This window comes from Callithrix jacchus, chromosome 15 (genome assembly GCF_049354715.1).
Source record: "Callithrix jacchus isolate 240 chromosome 15, calJac240_pri, whole genome shotgun sequence".
Taxonomy (NCBI): Eukaryota; Metazoa; Chordata; class Mammalia; order Primates; family Cebidae; genus Callithrix; species Callithrix jacchus.
In genome coordinates this window covers 101,794,265-101,818,650 of record NC_133516.1, presented here as the reverse complement: position 1 = coordinate 101,818,650, position 24,386 = coordinate 101,794,265, and the positions used below count along the sequence as shown (strand labels likewise).

The 24,386-nt window shown below is 35.9% G+C and overlaps 1 protein-coding gene and 1 non-coding gene across 16 annotated transcripts in view; both read left to right on the top strand.

The window, feature by feature from the left end:
* LOC144579619 (uncharacterized) overlaps positions 1 to 24,386 on the top strand; it is a 634,762-nt gene that overhangs the window by 246,352 nt on the left and 364,024 nt on the right. Inside the window, exon 3 of one of the 15 annotated variants that reach the window (XR_013527737.1) lies at positions 22,450 to 22,569. The exons of the other annotated variants lie outside the window; for them this stretch is intronic. The gene's annotated coding sequence lies outside the window, so the exon portion shown is untranslated. The remainder of the gene's footprint in view (positions 1 to 22,449; positions 22,570 to 24,386) is intronic. 15 annotated transcript variants of the gene reach the window in all.
* LOC118148198 (U6atac minor spliceosomal RNA) lies at positions 20,325 to 20,454 on the top strand. The gene has a single exon (XR_004734974.2). It is a non-coding gene; the product is annotated as a U6atac minor spliceosomal RNA (small nuclear RNA).

Below are 24,386 nucleotides of genomic sequence, written 5' to 3'. Positions count from 1 at the left end.
CGGGTGGATCACGAGGTCAAGAGATCGAGACCATCCTGGTCAACATGGTGAAACCCCGTCTCTACTAAAGATACAAAAAATTAGCTGGGCATGGTGGCCCGTGTCTGTAATCCCAGCTACTCGGGAGGCTGAGGCAGGAGAATTGCCTGAACCCAGGAGGCGGAGGTTGCAGTGAGCTGAGATTGCGCCATTGCACTCCAGCCTGGGTAACGAGAGCGAAACTCCTTCTCAAAAAAAAAAAAAGAAAGAAATTCTGGTTTCTATGGCAAGCCTCAGGCAAGAATGAGACTGAGAGACGGCAGAGCAGGAGAAGGTCAGAGAAAAACTTTTGTTTCTCAGGTTCTTGCTGGAGTCCTCATTTTATGTATTATTTTCTGAGCCCCTACAGGTGTACTAAAATTTTATTTGTACTACCGAGTGGCATTTCACAGAATGGATACGTCACAATTTGTTCATCTATTGCCCAGTTTATGAACATTTTATTTGTTTCCAATTTTTGGTTACTATGAAAATGTTGCTGTGAGCATATGTGTGCACATTTTTGTGTAGACATGTGTTTTATTTCTCTTAGGAAAATTCCTAGAAGTATAATTAATATACTTAATTATATAAGATACTGTCTTTATTAGTTTCAAAAGTGCCTGTAACATTTTACATTCTTACCTGCAATATTTGAGAGTTCTAGTTGCTGCATATAGTTACTAAGAGTTGATATGGTCAGTCTTTTTAATTCGGGATACTCTAACGCATGTATGATGATCTCTCATTGTGAGTGTCATATTCACTTCTTTAGTGCTTGCAATGATTAGCAACTCTTTATGTGTGTAGTATGCATGCACATATATAGTTTTGTAAAATATCTATTTGAATATTTTATTTACCTTTTTAGTGTCTTATAATTGAGTCATAAGAGTTTTTAAAAATATATTTAGGAGATAGGTTGTTTATTGAATGAATGCTTTGCAAAATCTTAATTACATTTTGTGACTTGTCTTTTGGTTCTGGTAACGATGGCTTTCATAAAGGGTTTTTATAAAATTGATTTTATCAATGTTTCTTTTTTAAATTTATGCTTCGTAGGTCCTGTTTAAAAACTCATTGCCTAATATTATGTCACAAATACTTATTCTGTGTTTTCATTTGAAGTTTAATAGTTTTAGTCTATGACCCATTTTGACCTAATTTGGTATATGCTGAGAAATGAGGATCAAAGTTCATTTTTCCATACAGATATCCAATTGTTCTTGCAACTATCACTGAAAATAATATATTTTTCTCAATTATTTACTTTGAACTTTGTCAAAAATTAGTTTACTATAGATGTATGGTTTATTCCTGGACTTTCCAATCTGTCACATTGATCCATCAATCTACCCTTCTTCCAAGATAATATTGCTGAAGTATTTTTAGGATACATTTTTAAATTAGTTGATGGAAGTGCCCAACATTTGCTCATATTTTCTGAAATTATTTTGGCTAATCTTGGTCTTTTGCATTTCAATATAAAGTTTAAAATAATTTTACACATTTCTTCAAAAAGTCTGGTAGTGTTCTGATTGTGATTGCATTGTAACTAGAGTTTAATTTGAAGAAGATGGTCGTGTTATCACTACAGAATCTTCCATTCATAAATATAGTCTATTTCTTTGTATACTGAAGACCTTGAAGACCTTCTAGGACCCTGAAGTTAAGGTCTTTCTTACCTTCAATTTTTAAAATTTCACACTTTCAACTTATGTTCTTGCACAATTAGCCTTAATTTTTAAATATTTTCAACTGTTTTTGTAAATAATGTTGCTTTTAAAAATTTTATTTTCTAATCATTTTTACTACCATATAGAAATATAACAAATTTTGTATATTGATCTTGTGTCCCCAAAACACTGTAACATACACTTATTTATATAAGTAAAATTTTTATGCATTTCTTAGCTTATTTCTACATATACAATCATATCATGTAGAAATAAGAATAGTTTTATATGCACCCAATACAGGAGCACCCAGATACATAAAGGAAGTTCATAATGACCAAAGAGACTTAGACTCCCACACAATAATAGTGGGAGACTTTAACACTCCACTGTCGATATTAGACAGATCAGTGAGAGCGAAAATTAACAAGAATATCCAGGACTTGAACTCAGATCTGGACCAACCGGACCTAATAGACATCTACAGAACTCTCCACTCCAATCCACAGAATTTACATTCTTCTCAGCACCACATAGCACTTACTCTGAAATAGACCACATAATTGGAAATAAAACACTCCTCAGCAAATGCAAAAGGATGAAAAGCATAATGGCCAGTCTCTCACACAACAGTGCAATCAAATTGGAACTCAGGGTTAAGAAACTCACTCAAAACTGCACAGCCACGTGGAAAGTGAACAACTTGCTCCTGAATGTCTCCCGGATAAATAATGAAATGAAGGCAGAAATAAAGATGTTCTTCAAGACCAATGAGAATGCAGATACATCATAGCAGAATCTCGGGGACACATTTAACACAGTGTCTAGAGGGAAATTTATAACACTAAACACCCACGTGAGAAGCAAGGAAAGATTGAAAATCAACACCCTATCATCACAATGAAAAGAAGTAGAGGAGCAAGATCAAACAAACTCAAAAGCTAGCAGAAGAGAAGAAATAACTAAGATCAGAGCAGAACTGAAGGAGATAGAGACACAAAAAACCCTTCAAAAAATCAATGAATCCAGGAGTTGTTTTTTTGAACAGATCAACAAATAGACTGCCAGCCAGACAAATAAAAAAGAAAAGAGAGAAGAATTAAATAGATACAATAAAAAAATAATACAAAGGATATCACTGATTCCACAGAAATATAAACTACCATCAGAGATTACTGCAAACAACTCTGTGCACATAAACCAGTAAATCTAGAAGAAATAGATAAATTCCTGGACACTTACATCCTCCCAAGACTAAATCATGAAAAGGTTGAATTTCTGATAGACCAATAACAAGGTCTATAGTTGAGGCAGTAATTAATACCTTGCAACCAAAAAAAGTCCAGGACCAGACAGGTTCACAGCCTAATTCTACCAGACGTACAAAGAGGAGCTGAGATCATTCCTTCTGAAACGACTCCAAACAATACAAAAAGAGAATCCTCCCTAACTCATTTCATGAGACCTACATCATCCTGATACCAAAACCTGGCAGAGACACAACTAAAAAAGAAAATTTCAGGCCAATATCCATGATGAACATCAATGCAAAAATCTTCAGTAAAATACTGGCAAACCAAATGCAACAGCACATCAAAAAGCTTATCCATCATGATTAAGTAGCCTTCATCCAGGGAGTGCAAGCCTGGTTCAGGATATGTAAATTTATAAACATAATCCATCACATAAACAGAACCAAAGGCAAAAACCACATGATTATCTCAATAAGTGCAGAGAAGGCCTTTGAAAAAATTCAACAGCTCTTTATGCTAAAAAGTTTCAACAAACTAGGTATCGATGGAACATATCTCAAAATAATAAAAGCTATTTATAACATACCCACAGCCAGTATCATAATGAATGGGCAAAAACTAGAAGCATTCCCTTTAAAAACTGGCACTAGACGAGGATGCTCTCTCTCACCATTCCTATTCAACATAGTACTGGAAGTTCTAGCCAGAACAATCAGGCAAGAAAAAGAAATAAAGGGTGTTCAATTAGGAAAAAAGGAAGTCAAATTGTCTCTATTTGAAGATGACATGATTGTATATTTAGAAGACCCCATTGTCTCGGCCCAATATCTCCTTAAGAAGATAAGCAACTTCAGCAAAGTCTCAGGATATAAAGTCAATCTGCAAAAATCACAACTATTCCTATACACCAATAATAGACAAACAGAAAGCCAAATCATGAGTGAAATCCCATTCACAATTGCTACAAAGAGAATAAAATACCTAGGAATACAACTAACAAAGGACATGAAGGATCTCTTCAAGGAGAACTACAAACCACTGCTCAAGGAAATAAGAGAGGACACAAACAGATGGAAAAATATTCCATGCCCTTGGTTAGAAAAAAATCATTATTGTGAAAATGGCCATACTGCCCAAAGTAATTTATATATTCAATGCTATCCCCATCAAGCTACCACTGACCTTCTTCACAGAACTGGAAGAAACCACCATAAACTTCATATTGAACCACAAAGTAGCCCGCATAGCCAAGACAATCCTAAGCAAAAAGAACAAAGATGGAGGCATCACACTACCTGACTTCAAACTATACTACAAGGCTACAGTAATCAGTACAGCATGATACTGTAACCAAAATAGAGATATAGACCAATGGAATAGAACACAGGCTTGGAATACCACACATCTACAACCATCTGATCTTTGACAAACCTGGCAAAAACAAGCAATGGAGAAAGGATTCCCTGTTTAATAAATGGTGTTGGGAGAACTGGCTAGCCATGTGCAGATAGCTGAAACTGTTCCCTTCCTTACACCTTATACAAAAATTAACTCCAGATGGATTAATTATTTAAACATAAGACCTAACACCATAAAAGTCCTAGAGGAAAACCTGGACAATACCATTTAGGACATAGGCATAGGCAAGGACTTCGTGACTAAAACACCAAAAGCAATGGCAATAAAAGCCAAAATAGACAAATGGGATCTAATTAAACTCAAGAGCTTCTGCACAGCAAAAGAGTCAATTATTAGCATGAAACAGCAACAGATGGGAAAAAATTTTTGCAATCTACCCATCCGACAAAGGGTTAATATCCAGAATCTACAAAGAACTAAGACAGATTTACAAGAAAATAATGAAACACACCCATTCAAAAGTGGGCAAAGGACATGAACAGGCATTTTTCAAAAGAAGACATATGTGATGCCAACAAACATGAAAAAATGCTCATCATCACTGGTAGTTGGAGAAATGCAAATCAAAACCACATTGAGATACTATCTCATGCCAGTTAGAATGGTGATCATTAAAAAATCTTTAGACAATCGATGCTGGAGAGGATGGAGAAATAGGAACACTTTTACACTGTTGGTGAGAGTGTAAATTAGTTCAACCATTGTGGAAGACAATATGGTGATTCCCCAAGGACCTAGAAATAGAAATTCCATTTGACCCAGCAATCCCATTACTGGGTATATATCCAAAGGATTATAAATTGTTCTATTATAAGGACACATGCACACGAATGTTCATTGTGGCACTGTTTACAATAGCAAAGACCTGGAACCAACTCAAATGCCCATGGATGATAAACTGAACAAGGAAAATGTGGCACATATACACCATGGAATACTATACAGCCATAAAATACCATGAGTTCATATCCTTTGTAGGGACATGGATGAATCTGAAAACCATCAATCTCAGCAAACTGACAGAAGAACAGAAAATCAAACACTGCATGTTGTCACTCATAGGTGGGGGTTGAACAATGAGAACACATGGACATAGGGAGGGGAGCATTATACACTGGAGTCTGTTGGGGAGGAATAGGGGAGTGACAGTGGGGTGTAGGGAGGTTAGGGAGGGATAACATGGGGAGAAATACCAGATATAGGTGACGGGGGGATGGAGGCAGCAACCCACATTGCCTCCATCCACACACATGCACACACGTAATAAATCAATTATAGAAGTCTTGAAAACATGTAGATCCATATTACCTTCCTTTGAGTTATAACAGGTAGTTGTTATATATAATATATAGGCACATCCATTCTGCAAGAAAATGTTTTAAGTGTGTTTAAAACATTGACATGGTATATAAAGACCCAAAGAAAAAAAGTAAAATGAAAAAAACTTGTGGTTTTACAGGTATTTACCATTTTTGTGTTCTTTAATGTTTTCTTGGAATCTGGGTTTCGATCCGGTATCACTTCTCTTCATTTTGTAGAATTTACGTTAGTATATCCTATAGTGAAGATCTGCTATTGCTGAGTGTCTGAAAATGTCTGTATTTTGCCCTCATTTTAAAATAATATTTTTACTGGTTATAGAATTCTGGGTTAGTAGGTTTTCCTCCCTCCTTTTATCTTCTTTTTCTTTTCAAAACATTCATCACAAAGGTGTTGTTTTGGTCTTTTGTAGCCACCTTGATTTGTGGTGAAAAGTCAGCTATTAATGGGATTGTTGTCACTCTACATAGCATGTCATCTTCTATTTGCTGCTTTCAAGTTTTGTTCTTTATATCTGTCCTTCAGCAGTTTCACTATGATGTACCTCAGCACAGACTTGTTTGCTTTTTTCTATTTGGGGTACGTTTAGCACCTTGTATCTCCAAATTCCTATCTTTTAACACTCGTAGAAAATTTTACACTATTATTTCTTTAAATATTTTCTTCTGATGTGTTTCCTAATATGTTGGTGTTATAATAACATGTATGTTTGACAGTTTTGTATAATCTAACAAGTCCTTGTGGCTCTGTTTATTATTTTCTCTGTATTTTTCACCTTTGATGATTTCTGTTATCTGTCTGAAAGTTCCCTTCATCTTTCTTTTGCCTTGTCCTTTTAGCTCCTAAGTTAATCCAGTAAATTTTTATTTCATAATTTTAGTCTGGAATTTCCATTTTGTTTATTGTCATTTTTATTTTTTGGCTGATTTTTTTTACCACTTTGCTTATATTTTATTTATAAAAAACATTATGTTTTGTTTTATTTCATTCAGAATAGATATAAAGATAGCTTGAAATTCATGCCTGTTGGTTTCAATATTTTCTCTTGATTAAGTGTTCCATTTTCTTCTTATTTTACATAATTTTGGGTGCATATTAGACATTCTGAATGTTAAGTTATAGAGGATCTGCACTGTGTTATTTTCTCCAATGAGCATTTCCTTTGTTGTATAATTTTCTTTCAGATGGGATTGAGTTGCAAACTCTGCTTCCTGGACAGCTCTCTGGTCTCAATTTAGATCTGTGGTCTTTAAGTGAGTTGTTTTTAGTCTGTTCTGTAAATGCATGATTCAGGAATTAGTCAGAGATGTGAGAAAACTTTAGGGATTCCCTCTATGACTCTTTCCCTTCAGCTATTGCCCGACTCTCTGCAGCATTTATAGTTTCCCTGCTTCAGTATTCTGGTTCTGCGTACCAGATTGTGGCCTTTGGTACATGTGTCTTTGCTACCACTGGGTGAGAGGTGTGGACTGAAATTGGTTCAAGGTTAAAAGCCATGGAGACTGTTACTTCCCTGTCCAGCTTCTGTCTTTCTTCCTCAGCTTAGTCTGTGTAGAATCTGTTTCTGCTCAATCTCCAGCACCTTCAGGGAGTTGCTGTTGGCAATGTTTTCAGATTTTACAGTAGTTTTCTTCAGCATGTTCATCCAGTAAAGCCTTAGATTTTTGTACCTACAAGAGGAAGAGGCTCCCTCTTGATGCATTGCCATAGTTTTTGAATCTGCTTCGAAGTCTTCCTTGAATATATAATATTTCATGGGCTACTCAACATTAAGTATCTTTAAGGCATAGGCAATGTCATGTTCATCTTTGTGGCTGTAGCACACAGTGAATGTTCAATATGCTTCTGCAGAATTTAGAGCTGGAATTAAACCTCACTGACATAAAAGTAAAACATATTTTTAATTGCACAGATTCTGTGGCTTAGCTTCTCCCTTTGCTTTACAATTTCCCACAGTTTATAATCAAGGCCCAGGCTCTTGCCATCTTATCTAAAGCCTCATCTGGGATGGGTCTTTTCCAAGCTTCTTGGATGATTGTGGATAGCTTAGATTTTTTTGAATGTTGTTGACCTGAGGGACACAGTTCCTCATTACCTGTTAGCCAGAGGCCACCCTTAGCTCCTTGTCACATGGGTCTTTCTCAAGTGGTGGCTCGCTTCATCGAAGTGTACAAGACAGGAAGGGAATAGGAAGGGAGATAGTCAGCTATCAAGACAGAAGTCACACTCCTTTGTCACCTAATCATGGATGTGCTGTCTCATCACCTTCACATATGCTGTTGGTTACACGCAAATCACTAAGTCCAGCTTAGTGAGTGTGAACTCAAGGGGAGTCATTATAGAAGGTCAGGGATGCCAAAAATTAGAGTTAATTAGAAGTCTGCTTATGATAGGCCTCTGAAGTCTGCTTATCATAGGCTTCTGTTGTTCTTTTCAACACATGGCTCAGAATTCAGTAAAAAATACAAAAACTGCAAAAATTAGAGAAATGTCGATGGAAACAGGGACAGATAATCAAAATGTTGAAAATATCAGTCAAGGTATTTAAATTAACTGTGATCAATATGTTAATGAAACTACAGGAAGATAACCAAGTAAAGTAAGGAAAAATTCCAGAAGGGTTTAGAAGAAAAATCAAATATGATCAATAATATTAATACCTGATTGAACACAGCCAATAAAAATCAATAAGTTTAAGGACAGGATAGCACAATTATTTAATTATTTCTAAACATGCTTAGATGCAGACATGCTAAAAACTAAATATAAAACTCAAAAAGGAGCATGACCTCTGCCAAGTGGGAGTAGGGATTTACATAAATGCAAAAAGATTCCCAGTGTGTCAGTAATCATGTCAATGGAAACAGCAAGTGCTTCTATGTGGATCTTCTTTTTCTTAATCTCTTCCGATGGGGGAGCAAGTGAATATGGGTCTAAATCTTTGCTATTTATGACAGTAAAATTGGAGCATTAAAAGCACAAATGTTAACCTGCTATATTATCTGAATGAGAATCTCTCCAGGCATTATCTCCTAATCTTCTTGCCTCCTGTCTTATGCTCTGGTCTAGTATTCCCTGCTTTTAAAATATATTAAAATTGGATTTTTCTACGCAAAGCATAATAACTGAATAGAAGCCCCCACTGATCATCTCCTCTCCTAAGATCACCAAATTAAACACAAAAACAGCACCTTTATAACACCAAAAATTAGGTTTTAACCAGATATTTAAAAAGAGACACTGAAAAGAGTAGGCAAGATGGTTTTGAATTGCTGACACCATTCCTCCCCTATCCCCTGGCACTGGCTGCCTGGCATGGAAATGCTGTACACTTGGAAGAAGAACATTGGGACTGCATTGAAACTCAGTACTGCCCTGTCACAGCAGAAAACAACACCAAGTACAACTTAGCCAGTGCCCACGGAAGGAGCACTTGGACCAGCTTTAGTCAGAGGGAATCGCCTATCACACCAGTTGAAAACTGAGTTTTGACAAACCTTGCCACCGTGGCTAAAGGGCCATGTTTATAGATAAACATGAAAGGCAGTTGAGGCCATAATAATTGCAATTCCTGAACAAGTCATGGTGCTGTTCTGGGCTCAGAGTCAGTAGACTTGTGGGGCATGCAACTTACTGAGGCACCACTTGGAGTAGCCAAGAAAGCATTTGCACCATTCTTCCCCAACTCCAGCCAGTTAAGCCCACAGCTCTGGGAAAGACACCTCCCAGTCGCTTGAGGAGAGAAACAAGAGTAAAGAGGACTTTGTCTTACAACTTAAATATCAGCTTAGCCACAGCAGAGCAGGATAGGGCACCAGGCAGAGTTCTGAGGTCTCCATTCCAGGCCTTAGCTCCTGAATAATGTTTCTTGACACACCCTTGGTGAAAAGGAATCTGCTGGTTTGAAGAGAAGAACCCATTACTGGCATAGCTTTTCACCTGCTGACTAAAGAGCCCTTATGCCCTGAATAAACAATAGTGGTACCCAGGAAATACTCTCTGTGGCTTCAGGTATGACCCAGCACTTCTCCTTGAGAAAAGGAGAGAGAAGAATAAAGGGATAAAGGGGACTTTTTCTTGTAGCTTGGGTACCAGCTTGGCCATATCTGGGTAGAGCACCAATTGGGCTTTCAGCATCTCTGATTTCAGGCTTTGGCTCTTGAATGGCACTTCCGGACTTACCCTGAACCAGTGGGGAGCCAACTGCCCTAAACAGAGAGTCCCAGACCTGATGGCATTCACTAGAATCTGACTGAAGAGCCCTTGGGCATTGAATGAACATCAGCAATATCCAGGCAGTACTTGGTGTGGGTCTGGGGCATTGGTGGCCACAGAGACACTCCACTGCTTTTGTAAAGAGAAGGAAATAATGGGAAGGATTTTGTCTTGCAGTTTGGGTGCCAGCTTAGCTGAAGTAGAATAGGGCACCAGGTAGATTCCTAAAGTTTTTGCCATCATGCCCCACCTAGGAGATGGCATCTCAGATTCCACCTGGGTCCTTGCCACTTTCAAGGGAAAGACACAAGCCTGGCTGGATTTGGCACTTGCTAATTGTAGAGCAAAAAAGGCAGTGGCAATGCAGCTATTAAAGCGGGCTTTTGGTGAGACACAGTGCTGTGCTGGCTTGTGGTGGCAGCCATAGGAGTTATGTGTCATGCCATCCCAAGCTCCAGGCAGCTCAGCACAGAGAGAGAGAAACTTCATTTATTTGGAGGAAAGTCAGGGAAGAGAGCAAGAGACTCTGTGTGGTACTACAGATAATTATTCCAGATATTATCTAATGAGACTATCAAGTTACCTCAATGAGCCTGCAAGATCCAGTGTTACTGGGCTTGAGATGTTCCCTAATGCAGATAAGATGGCAGTCACCAAAAACTTAGACAACACTCCAGTCCGTTTGAATACCTGGAAGGTGTTTCCCAGAAAAGATAGGTACAAACAAGAATAGACTGTGAAACTTACAATAACTACATAACTCTTTAATTGCCCAAACACTGACAAACATCAACAAGCAACAAGACCATCCAGGAAAACATGACCTAAACAAACCAAGTAAATAAGGTACCAGTGACTAACCCTGTAGGCACAGAATATGTGATCTCTCAGATAGAGAAATCAAAATACTTGGTTTGAGGAAACTCAACGAAATTCAAGATAACACAGAGAAGGAATTCAGAATTCTATCAGATAAATTTAACCAAGAGATTAAAATAATTAAAAAAGAAGCAAAAATTCTGGAGTTGAAAAATTCAACTGATATACTGAAGAATGCATTAGGGTCTTTTAGCCGCAGAATAGGTCAAGCAAAAGAAAGAAGTGGTGACCTTGAAGACAGGCTGTTTGAAAATACACAGTCAGATGAGACAAAAGAGAATAGAGTAAATTTTCTAAATCTTCTGGTGTGCTTCGCTCTTTTATACTTTTATAAGTAAAAGCACAACTAGAAGATTTAGAAAATAGCCTAAAAAGGGCAAATCTAAGCGTTATTTGCCTTAAAGAGGAGGTAAAGAAAGAGATGAGGTAGAAAGTTTATTCAAAGAAATATTTTCTGAAACCTGGAGAAAGATATCAGTATTCAAGTACAAGAAAGTTATAGAATATCAGGCAGATTTAACCCAAATAAGACTACTCAATACATTTAATAATCGTACTCCCGAAGTTCAAGGAAAAGAAAGGCCCTTAAAAGCAGCAAGAGAAAAGAAACGAATAACATACGATGGAACTCAGATATGTGTGGCAGTAAACTTTTCAGTAGAAACCTTAAAGGTCAGGAGGAAGTGGCAAGATGTATCTAAAAGTGCTGAAGGCAAAAATCTGTGCCCTGGAATAATAGATCTAGTGAAAATATTCTTCAAACATGAAGGAGAAGTAAAGACTTTCTCAGACAAACAAAAGCTGAGAGATTTCATTGATAGCAGACCTCTCTTACAAGAAATGCTAAAGGAAGTTAAAAAAGAACATTAATGAGCAATACGAAATCAACTGAAGGTACAAAACTCACTGGTAATAGTAAGTACACAGAAAAACACAGAATATTAAAATATCCTAATTGTGGTGTATAAACAATTCATACCTTAAGTAGAAAGACCAAAAGATTAACCAATTAAAAAAAAACTATAAAACTTCTCAAAACATAAGGAGTACAATGAGATATAAATAGAAACAACAAAAAGTTTAAAAGTGGGACAGTGAAGATAAATGTGGTGTTTATTATCTTTATTGTTGCTTGTTAGTTTATGCAATAAATGTCATCAGTTTAAAATAATGTGTTTTAAGATAGTAACTGCAAATTTCAAACCTACAAAAGACACACACACAAAAAAAGGCAGTAAAAATATACCACCAGTGAAAATATACTTCACTAAAAGGAAAACAAAAAGGGAGAGAGCATGAAACAACTAGAAAACAACAAAATGACAGGAGTAAATCCTTATCAATTTTATTACTGAGTATAAATGGGTTAAACTGTCCAATTAAAACACAAAGAGTGGCTGAGTCAATAAGAAAACAAGGACTAAAACTCAGTTACCAAAAGAAATACACTTCACCTATAAAGACACACATAGACTGAAAATAAAGGATTGGAAAATATTCCATGTAAATGGAAATTTTTAAAAGCAAGATAATCTATAATTATATTAGAAAAAATAGATTTCAAGACAAAAAGTATAAAAAGAGATAAGGTCATTATATAATAATAAAGGGTTCAATTCAGCAAGAGGATATAACAATTTTAAACATATATGGACCCAACACTGGAGCACCCAGACATATAAAGCAGATATTATTAGAGCTAAGAAGAGAGATGGATCCCAAAAGAATTATTATTATGACTGGAGAACTTAACACCTGCTTTCAACATTGGACAGATTATGCTGACATAAATTCAATACTTGTTGGATGTAAGCTACACTATAGAACAAATAGGTTTAATATTCATTTACAGAACATTTTATCCAATTGCAGAAGAATGCATATTCTTCTCCTCAGCATGTAGATTCTCAAGCATAAGGTTATATGTTAGGCTGCAAAAGAAGTCTTAAAAATTCAAAAAAATTCAAATTATTTCAAGTATCATCTCTGACCACGATGCAGTAAAACTGTAAATCAATAACAAGAAAAATGTTGGAAACTATACAACACTTGAAATGTTTCCAAATAGCCAGTGGGTTAATGAAACTAAGAAGGAAATTGAAAAGTTTCATGAAGCAAATGATAATGGAACACAATATGCAAAAACCTATGGGTTACAGGGAAAGCTGTGCTAGGAGGAAAGTTCATAGCAATAAGGGTCTACATCAAAAAGTAGAAAAATTTCAGATAAACAACCTAATGATGCATTTTAAAGAATTAGCAAAGCAAGAATAAAGTATACCCAAAATCAATAGGAAAAAAGAAATAACAAAATTTTATTTATCAGAAAAAATTGAAATTTAAATGAAGAAAATAACACAAACGATCAATGGAATGAAAAATTGGGCTTTTAAAAAGATGAACGAAATCTACAAACCTTTAGCCAGACTAAGAAAATAAGAGAGAAGATCCAAATAAATAAAACCAGAGATGAAAAAGGAGACAATATGACTGATAATGCGCAAATTAAAAAGATCTTTAGAGATGGCTATGAACGACCATGTGCCAGTAAATTGGAAAATACAGAAGAAATGAATAAATTTCCAGACACATGCAACCTAGCTAGATTGAACCATGAAGAAATACAAAGCCTAAACAAACTAGTAACAAGTAATGAAACTGAAGTTGTAAGGAAACACCTGGCAGCACTGAAAGACCCGGAACCCCATGGCTTTATGGTTAATTTTTACAAACATTTTAAGAAGAAGTAATATCAATGCTACTCAAAATACTCTCCCCATCCTCCTTCAAAAAGAAGTGGAGCAGAAACTACTTCCAAACTTGTTCTATGAGGCCAGTATTATCCTGATACCAAAAGCAGACGCAACATATAAAGAAAGAAAGCTACAGGCCAATATCCCTGATGAACATTGATGCAAAAATCCTCCGTAAATTTCTAGCAAACCACATTTAACAACACATTACATTAACCATAATTATTACCAAGCAAAATTTATTCTAGGGATGCAACGATACTTCAATATATCCAAAACAATCAATGTGATACATCATATCAACGGAATGAATGACAAAACCCATATGGTCATTTCAATTGATGCTGAAAACCTAATGAATGAAATTCAACATCCCATCATGATTAAAAAAACCATTAAAAAATACCAAAACACGATAAAGCCATATATGACAGACCCATAGATTGTATCATAGTGAATGAAAGACTGAAAGCCTTCCCTTTAAGATCTGGAATAAGAGAAGAATACTCGCTTTTATCAATGTTATTCAACATAGCATTGGAAGTCCTAGGTAGAGTAATCAGACAAGAAATAAAGGACATCCAAATTGGAAAGGAAGAAGTCATATTATTCTTGTTTCCTGATGAGATAATCTTATGTTTCGAAAAACCTAAAGACTCCACCAAAAAAATGATAGTACTGTTAAAAAATTCAGTAAAATTTAAAGCAAGAAATAAAGGGCATCCAAATTGGAAAGGAAGAAGTCATATTATTCTTGTTTCCAGATGAGATAATCTTATGTTTCGGAAAACCTAAAGACTCCAACAAAAAAATGACAGTACTGTTAAAAAATTCAGTAAAATTGCAGGATAAAAATCAGCATACAAAAATCAGTAGCATTTTCATATGCCAACAGCAAACAACCTGAAAAAGAAATTAAGGAATATGGGAGGCCTGGACCAGCAGATCACCTGAGGTCAGGAGATTTTTTGACCTCAGGTGATCTGCTGGTCCAGGCCTCCCATATTCCAGCCTAGTCAACAAGGTGAAACCTCATTTCTATTAAAAATACAAAAAAACATTAGCCAGGCATGGTGGTGCATCCTAGTAACCCCAGCTACTCAGGAGGCTGAGGCAGGAGAATCCCTGGAACCCAGGAGGGAGAGGTTGCAGTGAGCCAAAATTGTGCCACTGCACTCTACACTCCAGCCTGGGCGACAGAGTGAGACTCCATCTCAAAACAGACAAACAAACAAAGTAGAAATCAAGAAAAAATCCCACTTGAAAAGGCTACAAATAAAATAAAATAATGATTAACCAAAGAAGTGAAAGATGTCTACAGTAAAAGCTGTGAAACACTGATGAAAGAAATTAAAGAAAACATAAAGAAATAAAACAAATTCCAAGTTCATGGATTAGAAGAATCAATATCATTAAAATATCAATACTAACCAAAGCAACCTACAGATTCAATGCAATTTATATTAAAACACCATAATATTCTTCACAGAAATTGAAAAAAAAAATTCTAAGACTTACATGGAACCACAAAAGATCCAGACTGGCCAAAGCCATCCTGAGTAAAAATAACTGGAGGTATTACATTACCTGACTTCAAATTATACTACATAAGTTTTGTAACCAAATTATCATGGTACTGTAATAAAAAGAAGCACATAGACCAATTGAATACAGTAGGATCCAGAAATAAATTCATACATCTGCAGTGAGTTCCTTTTTGACAGAAGTGCCAAAAATGTACTTTGGGGGAAAGAACAGCCTTTCAATAAATGATGCTAAATAAAGTCCATATGCAGACAAATCAAACTACACCCCTATCTCTCACCATATGTCAAAATCAAATCAAAATGGACTAAAGACTTAAACTTTAAGACCTTCAACTATAAAATGAATGAAAGAAAACTTTGGGGAAACTCTCTAAGACATTGGACTGGGTGAAGATTTATTGAGTACTATGAACATAGACAACAAAAGCAAAAATGAACAAATGGGATTACATCAAGTTAAAAAGCTTCTGCATAGTAAAGGAAACAATAGGGTGAAGACACAACCCAAATAGGGGAAGAAAATATTTGCACACTATGCATTTAATAAGGTATTAAAACCCAGAATATGTAAGGAGCTCAAACAACTCTGTAGGAACAAATCTAATAATCTGATTTAATAATGGGCAAAAGATCTGAATAGACATTTCACAAAAGAAGACATAGATGGCAAATAGGTATATGATAAGGTGCTCAATATAATTGATTGTCAGAGAAATGTAAATCAAAACCATAACAATATATCATCTCATCCCAATAAAATGGCTTTTATTCAAGAGAAAGGTAATAATAAATACTGGTTGGCATGTGAAGGAAAGGAACCTTTGTATACTGTTGGCAGGAATATAAATTATTATCATCACTATGGAGAATAATTTGGAGGTTCCCCCAAAAACTGAAAAGGAACTACTTTATAATTCAGCAATCCCACTGCTAAGTATATGCTCTCCAAAAAGAAAATCAGTGTCTTGAAGAGATATTTGCACTCCCATGTTTACTGCAGCATGATTCACAATAGCCAAGCATTGGAAATAACCGAAGTTTCCATCAACAGAGGAATGAATAAGGAAATGTGGTACATGTACACAGTGGAGTACTATTTAATCATAAAAAATGATATTCTGTCTTTTGAAAATATATGGGAGGTACTGGAGTTCATTTGGTTAAGTAAAATAAGCCAGGCATAGAAAGACAAGCTTCACATGTTTTTGCTTATTTGTGAGATCTAAAAATTAAAATAATTGAACTTGCAGAGATAGAGACTAGGAAGATGGTACCAGAGGTTACAAAGGTAGTGAAGGTTGGAGAAAGTGGGAATAGTTAAACGGGTACAAAAAAATAGAATGAATAAGATCCAATATTTGATAGAACAACAAGGTGACTATAGCCAACAATAAATTATGGTGCAATTAAAAATAACTAAAAAGTAAATTGGATTGTTCGTAATGCAAGAAAGGATAAATGCTTGAGGTGATGGATACTCCATTTACCCTCATGTGATTATTTTGCATTGTATGCTTGTATCAAAATATCTCATATTTGATATCCCATAATATATATACATACTATGTAGCCATCACAATTAAAATTAAAAATAAATTGGATTTTTGTATCTATACCTGGTTTATTTGGAGTGACACCTCAGTAGATGGTATATGTTCCTTTCATCTCTACTGTGTTGGATCACGCTGAACACCCATTCCGTACCTCTGGCCAGTACTTGGCTCCTATTTATCCAAAACAAGAGAGTGGTTCTTAATATTGTTCTCAATGTGTAGTTTTTCTAGAGGAATGAGAAATACTATCTTGGTGATTAATTGTAAACTAGACATAAAAGTAAGTTTTGGCAATATTGGCACGATGCTATGGAAACTATGCAGGAAGCTTAAGCATGTATTCCATCGGGCTTGCCTCCTCTGGAAAATTGTGTCTGGTTTAGAGTTTGAGGAGTGAGGCAAGGATAATATGAGATTTTTGCCATAATCTTTACTTATTTAATCCAGTATTTATTTTTCACTTTTTGTATACTGGGCACTTTTGTAAGCACTGAGAATTAAATGGAGAACATGACAGACAGGCATCCGTGAGTGTTGAGGCTTCATGGCTCAATCCTGTTGAGGAAAATCATCAATTTTGGGTTTTCTCTGCTTTTTTACCAATCCTCTCCAGAGAAGGTTAAATGTTTTATCTGATGGAGAATTTAGGATTGAGTACTAGGCATACATGGCTTCACGCCTGTGGAAGTACTCAGATCTAGAATCTTTCTGCTTGCAGGAAGCAAATGCTCATATCGGCTTTCCCTTAGGCAGTAAAAGGGAATTTTCCACAGATCAGACAAGGCCAATGTTAGAGTCCAACTACGACATCTAGTAAAATGAGTATTAGATATCTAACTCAGTAATGAATATTATCACGATTATTTGGTCATACATCTTTATTCCAAACTTTTTCTTCTTTTAGTAAGTCAGTAACAAAACTAACATCTTAAAATCTCTCTGTGTTCGCTTCCTGTGTCTACCTTTCTTAGACAAGGAATAATTTATTTGTTAACCCCTAAAATCACAATAGTGGGGTTGGACACAAGTACATCCAGTATAATGAGGGTGAACATACCATAGTAAAACCAATGGCACAGGAAAGGGATACCTTCTCCGGACTGGGAGGGCTGCAGTCATCAGAAAAGGATGTTTTAAATGTGTGCTCATAACATTTTCTGTTCTCTTTAGCTAATGGCATGTGAAAAACAAAAGCCAGTAGATTCTTACATTTATTGGGACTGTATTAATTATGAAATCGGGCCACTGAAAATAATTTTAAAGTTTGGGTCAATATAAGTAATTACATTTAAATTAAGAGATTATCTAATTGTTTATTCAATAAGTTATTATTAAATGCATATCATGTGAAGTAAAATTTCTTTGAATAAGTAAGCTATACTCCCAAATTAGGGCCTTCCTTTACATTGACTGTTTCTTCTTCTTAGAATAATGTACCTCCAGATATTCATACAACTTACTCTCTTCTGGGTTTTAGGTTTTTTGTGACCCAGTCTGTTTGATATTATTAGGGTGCAAAAATAATCGCAGCTTTTGCCATCCCCTCTCACACCAGTCTCTCCTTCCCGACTTCTCTGCTTTATTTTTTCTTGGAGCTATTATCACCATCTGACATAAAACAGTCTGCTCAAAACATTGCAAAATCTCCCCTCTCTCCCACAGAAGAATCCCAAGCTCTCAAGAAGGCCTTCAGAGCCCTCATGATAGGTGCCACCTCCATTTCCTCTCTTAGTCTGTCTCTTTCTTTCATTCTGGAGTGATTTTAATCTAGGAAATATGAGAAGAAATTTGGGAAGAGTTTCATGCCACGACTTGGGCTTAAAAGAATCTCTCTGGCTTCTGGGTTGAGAACAGATTGGCAAGGGGTAGAAGGACTGTGGCCAAGATTGGAGCAGGGAAACCAGTTACAAGGCTACAGATTTAATCCTGGTTAGAGATAATGATGATTTGGAACTTATATCAGCACCTGGGAAGTGAAGAAAAAGAGCCAGTTCTGGACATATTTTGAAAATAGAATCCACAGGATTTTCTGAGATTGAACTTGAGACTTGAGAGGAAAAGAAGAGCCACCACTGATTCTAGTGGGCCGGTCTCAGCAACCAGAAGGATTTCCATCACACTTACCAGATGGAGAAGATTGTAGAATGTAGGTGGGGACTGATACAGAACTACAGTTTGGGACATGTTGCATTTGAGTTGTCTATTTGATATCAAAGTGAAGGGGGAGTTGGAATATAAGATTACAGTTTGAGAGAAAAATAGGCTGTAAGTCTAAATTTGGGAGTGTTTGGCATAGTTAGTATTTAAATTTTTAGAGTGCATAAGATTACCAAGAGAGGGAGTGTAGGTAAAGCAAAGATCAATGGACTCATCCTTGGGGCACTTTGATGGTTGGAGGTCAAAGGGATGAAAAATAGCTAGAAAGGGACAAAGGAGCATTCAATGATGTGGAGGGAGAAATGATAAGTGTGGTGTCCTGGAAGCCAAGACAGAAGAGTTTCAATGAATAAGAAGTGATTAAGAGTGTCAGATACTCCTGATAGGTCAAGTAAGATGCGTTAGCTAGAATACATTGCCTAGATCATTAGAACTATGTTTGAGCAAATGTCAGGAGGGTAAATTAAACTGCTGCTATCTTTTAGCTATGTGAAAAGGCAGGGAGAAAAGGTTAGGTAAATTTGCAGTGGACACAAAACATAGTCACAGTCTCATCCGAAATAAAATAAGAAATCATAAACACATAAATATGCACTCATACTTTTTTTTTACATCATGATTACTGCTGATAGATATCCTGATGTGGTATAGGCCCAGAGTACAATTCAAGGTGATATTTATGTGGACACAGTTCAGGAGTATATCATGGGATCTATCAAGAGGCTGGCCATGGGGTGGCAAAAAGATGTTTTATATTTTACCTACACAAAACTTTCATCAGGCAATTTTCAGGTTATGTTCTTCTACTCGTTGCCGCATCATATTGCTCCACACTGAATACCATCAGAGCATTAAAGGATATTTTATCATATGGTTTATTTTGTATTCCATTGATAAGTACATCTCATGAGGACATACATTGTAATTCTCAGAATGACTGATTGGAGAACTCCTAAATAAAAAATCTTGATAAAGGAATATCCTTGGACTAAAAGGTCTATTGAGTTTCTTCTTGACTAGCTTAACCACTGATAACCTCTTGTAAACACATTTCCTCACACGCTGAAAGATTCTTGTAATGTTATTCTGATATTGTATTAACTTAGAATTTTTTAACCCACTGCTTCCTGAGCTATTTTTATAGCAGTTATCAAAAGCACTGTCTATTTATTTATAGTGAATACAATCAGTATTATTTATGTTGAACTTTGCTACATTCAACAAGAGAGTATTACATCTGTTTGATGTGTGAGATAAGAATCTAAAATCAAGCACAGGTGTAACTTGTCTAAACATCTGTATAGTCATTGAATTTTGGAAATGTTAGTAATTTTAATAATTCCTTTCTTCCCTTGCCATTCTGTTTCTTTCAAGAATCATCAAATGACTATCCTTAAGCATCTCTTCCTGCCAATAACTACAGGTTTTCAAATTTGGCTTAGTTATCAAGATTTTAATAGTATTGGATATTCCCCAAATATAAAAAATACTCTCTTTTTTTGGTGAGAATTACATCTTCTAAGGACATTTTACTGTGTTGTATAAAAGGAGAGAAAGTTAGCACTCACGTTGACAAAGATGGAAGAGGCACTTGGGCCTGACAACATGTGAGACAATGAAGGCATTGCCACCTACTTCCAAGGACATTTTATTGAGTACCTTCTAATGCATTTGTTTGTATTCTTTAATCGTTTTATTATGTCTGTTGTGGATCCCTAACCAGGCTTTAAACTCTTGAGAATCAGGATCATAAAACAAAATAGTAAAGCCGTGGCAACAAAGATTAGTTTTCCAAACATACAGGCAATTTCATACCTCACAAAAGAATTGTCACCTTGAGAGTGTCTTACATTTATTTCAATGACAGTGCTTTAAAAAAAAAAGTCTTTGCCACTATTTTTGGAATTTTCTGTACAGCTATTTGGAGTAAAATGAGTAAATAAATATTTTATTTGTGAGTTATATTTTTTCTGAAATACACCCCTAAAATGATGTTAAGTGAACTCCTTTTTTCACATCACATTGGCCTCTGAAAGACATTTGAGAGTCTTCTTAAAAAAAACATATCCTCAGATAATGTTTTTGCTAAAGTTGAACCTGAATCTTCTGGAACTTGTAAAACTATCAATTTGCAGAAAACCAAAGGGACAGAGAAACGTGTCATATGTGGCCATGGAAATGCAATCTATGAATTCAAAGCTGAAAAAAATATTTCAGGACAAAATTCAGAATTTTTCAAAAAATAATCTCTTGTTCTAACTTCTCTGTTTGGCCATTGTCTCTCATAAAGTTGCTTTACTACAAGGATGAATATTTATTAGAGTATAAGCCAAGTGCAAATAGATAACTGAAATTAGAGAGTTGTAAAGAGCTCAATTATGTTCAGTTGGGGAGTGTAAGTATTTAATCCAGGCCCCTTTGCTATCATTCACTTCAAGTCTGCCTATAGCAGGGTTTCCTCGTATGCTCAATGTTTGCTGCATTGAACTGCATAAGACTTTGTGGTCTTAGTCCCAGGGACATATTGAGTTCACTTTCTCCATCCATTTTCTTGTCCTTTTGCAGAGATGTAAATAACAATGGACTGTTCTTTTTTTTTTTTTTTTTTTTTTTGAGACAGAGTTTCGCTCTCGTTACCCAGGCTGGAGTGCAATGGTGCAATCTCGGCTCACCACAACCTCTGCCTCCTGGGTTCAGGCAATTCTCCTGCCTCTGCCTCCCGAGTGGCTGGGATTACAGGCACGTGCCACCATGCCCAGCTAATTTTTTGTATCTTTAGTAGAGACGGGGTTTCACCATTTCGACCAGGATGCTCTCGATCTCTTGACCTCGTGATCCACCCGCCTCGGCCTCCCAAAGTGCTGGGATTACAGGCGTGACCCACCGAGCCCGGCCCAATGGACTCTTCTTAAGCTTATAATTATAATTCTTTCGTATCATAGATTTGCTGTCCTTGACTTAACTTTTTCATTTTCCATTTTACAAACTTTCCTTCTTTTATCTATGGAGAAATATTGGAGTCCATATCATGTGATTGGAGATGGAGATAGAGAGTTGAATGAAGTTACATGGTCTCTACCTCTAAAGGGCTCTCTATGTGTTACAGTGCCCATTGCAGATTCTGAAAAATTTGCTACTGCTTATCTTCAGTCACTTGTCTCTTCATTGTCTGGAAGAGTTGCGTGCTTCTGAACTGTGAGATTTCACTCTGTGCTTCTGCTTTGGATCATTTATAAGATGTTAGATAAAAATGACCCCAGAATTATTCATGAAAAACTCCACTCTTTGCCCTTTGCTATAAATAGAAGTAATCAATTCTCTCTACCAGCAATTTGCTTTTGAAAAAGCAAAGAGTGAGGTTTTTCATGAATAATTCTGTTATTTTCTGATCAAATGACTTTTTCTTTTTCCCAGCGTCTTTGACTCATTGTTTAAAACAGTCTTTAATGCAGTTTAGCCCAATTCTTTTCAATCTACCTTTATTCATAGGTACCCCAGCTTAGATGTGCCATTCCACTCTCCACAGCCATAGCAAAATATTTAATTTTCTTTACAATGGCAAATGTAATACATACAAATTGTGAAAAGTTAGAAAAATAACGATTTAAAAGAAGGAACTGTAGTAACCCGTAACCTCGGATGTTTATTCTTTTATCCAGAATCCATCAAAGGACTAAGCAAATGATCCCATCGTGATCCTATCAAACTCCTGTTTGTTTGGTTGCTTCAAGAATGTTTTCCTTTGTTACTGATCTTACCAGCTTGCTTAGTGTGGAAACGTAAGTGAGACTTACAGTTCTATGGTCATGAAAATTCTTCAGGATTTCTTTTCATGTACAACATGAAAAAATACTCGCTCTTCAAGTCAGGGAAGTGAGGAAACTTTACACGTTTGTGCTTCAGAATTAACTGGGCTATATCTTTAAATTATAAAGATGTTTGTAACGTGATTTATCAGCCAGATTTGGGGATAGGGAGAGTAGTAAACAACATGCCTTTGGAAGTAAACTGCTTTTGTCTCTGTTAAAAGACCATTAAAACTTGTTTTGTTATCTTTTTTTCCTTTTGCTTTTGATGTAGTTTCAGAAAGTCATGAGTGTGACCTCATATCCGCCTCTGGATTGTGTGCTCCTTTCTAATATCTCTCTACGATGATTGGCTTTTTTTGAAAAAAGTCTTTGGAATTGGGAAGGCAAATGCAAGCTAATGTCAAACAAACCCTTTACAACCTCTGGGCAATAAAAAGGTTGATACTTACTAGACAATGTTGACATGTTAAATAAACTATTTGAGAATAGCTAGTGTTTGTGAACCAGAAAAATGCTTATAATAAAATCCCAGTTTTGTGTGTCAGATTTTTTTCCTACATACTATGAATTAGAGGCATGTCTTTAAAATTGTCTCAATTTTAATTGAGTGCCATTAATGGTCACAAGTGCCATTAATGGTCACTTTCTGCTGGAAAACAATCGTAATTTCACAGTTTATAATGTATTTTACAGTTCAGAGTATTTAAATATGAAATAAGACACCAGAGTCGGTTACTTTTGTGATTCTGATTATTACTATTATCATTTGATTATTTCTGGTCAACATTTATCAGGGGTTTAGTTGACAGATTTTTTTTTCCTTATACCAAATTTCCTTTCTTTTCCCAAATACTAATATTCAAAGACTTTGTGTCTATTAATTCAGAAAACATACTTTGCTTTAGAATTTTAAAATTAATAGCTTATTTTGTAAGTTTAATGACAATAACTTTCATGATCTTAATTAATTAAATATTGTAAATAGGATTTCTACAGAATAAAAAGCATCTGGAGAAATACTGGTAAAAGGGAACTCAAGTACAGGAAAAATAAGAGAGGCTTTGAGATCTTTGAGTAAATGTAAGGTTGTAAACTTAGCTGAATTACGTAATGGAGGCTCAGAAGTCTTACACGTCATTCTAAGCCCCATGTAACCCCTGTCTAAAAATGTGGAAAGGCTCTTTACAGGATGAAAAGACTCCAGAAGGTTGCAAACAGGCAGATGAAATTACCCATCCATAGACTACTGGTGACTTCGATGTTCACTATTGGCAATACATTGATTGATTAATTTTTGATTCAACCATTTAGTCATTCATTAATCATTTATACCATTTATACCAGTGTGCCGGATGTGGTATTAGGTGTTAGAAAACTGACTTGACCTTTAACAAGTTTATGATCCAGAGATTACATACAAGTAACTAGGCAGTTAATGCAGAAGCAGATAGTACAAAATGGGATCCAAAGAGTATGAAGTAAAATATTTTAATTTCTTTTTTTATATATATGTTATTGTGTTTTAGATTTTGAGGTACTGTGAAGAACATGCAAAATTGTTGCATAGGTACATACATGGCAATGTGGTTTCCTGCCTTCCTCCGCATCACCTATATCTGGCATTTCTCCCCATGTTATCCCTCCCCAACTCCCCAGCCCCCGCTGTCCCTCTCCTAGTTCCCCCTCACAGACCCCAGTGTGTAAGGCTCCCCTCCCTCTGTCCATGTGTTCTCATTGTTCAATACCTGCCTATGAGTGAGAACATGAGTTGTTTGATTTTCTGTTCT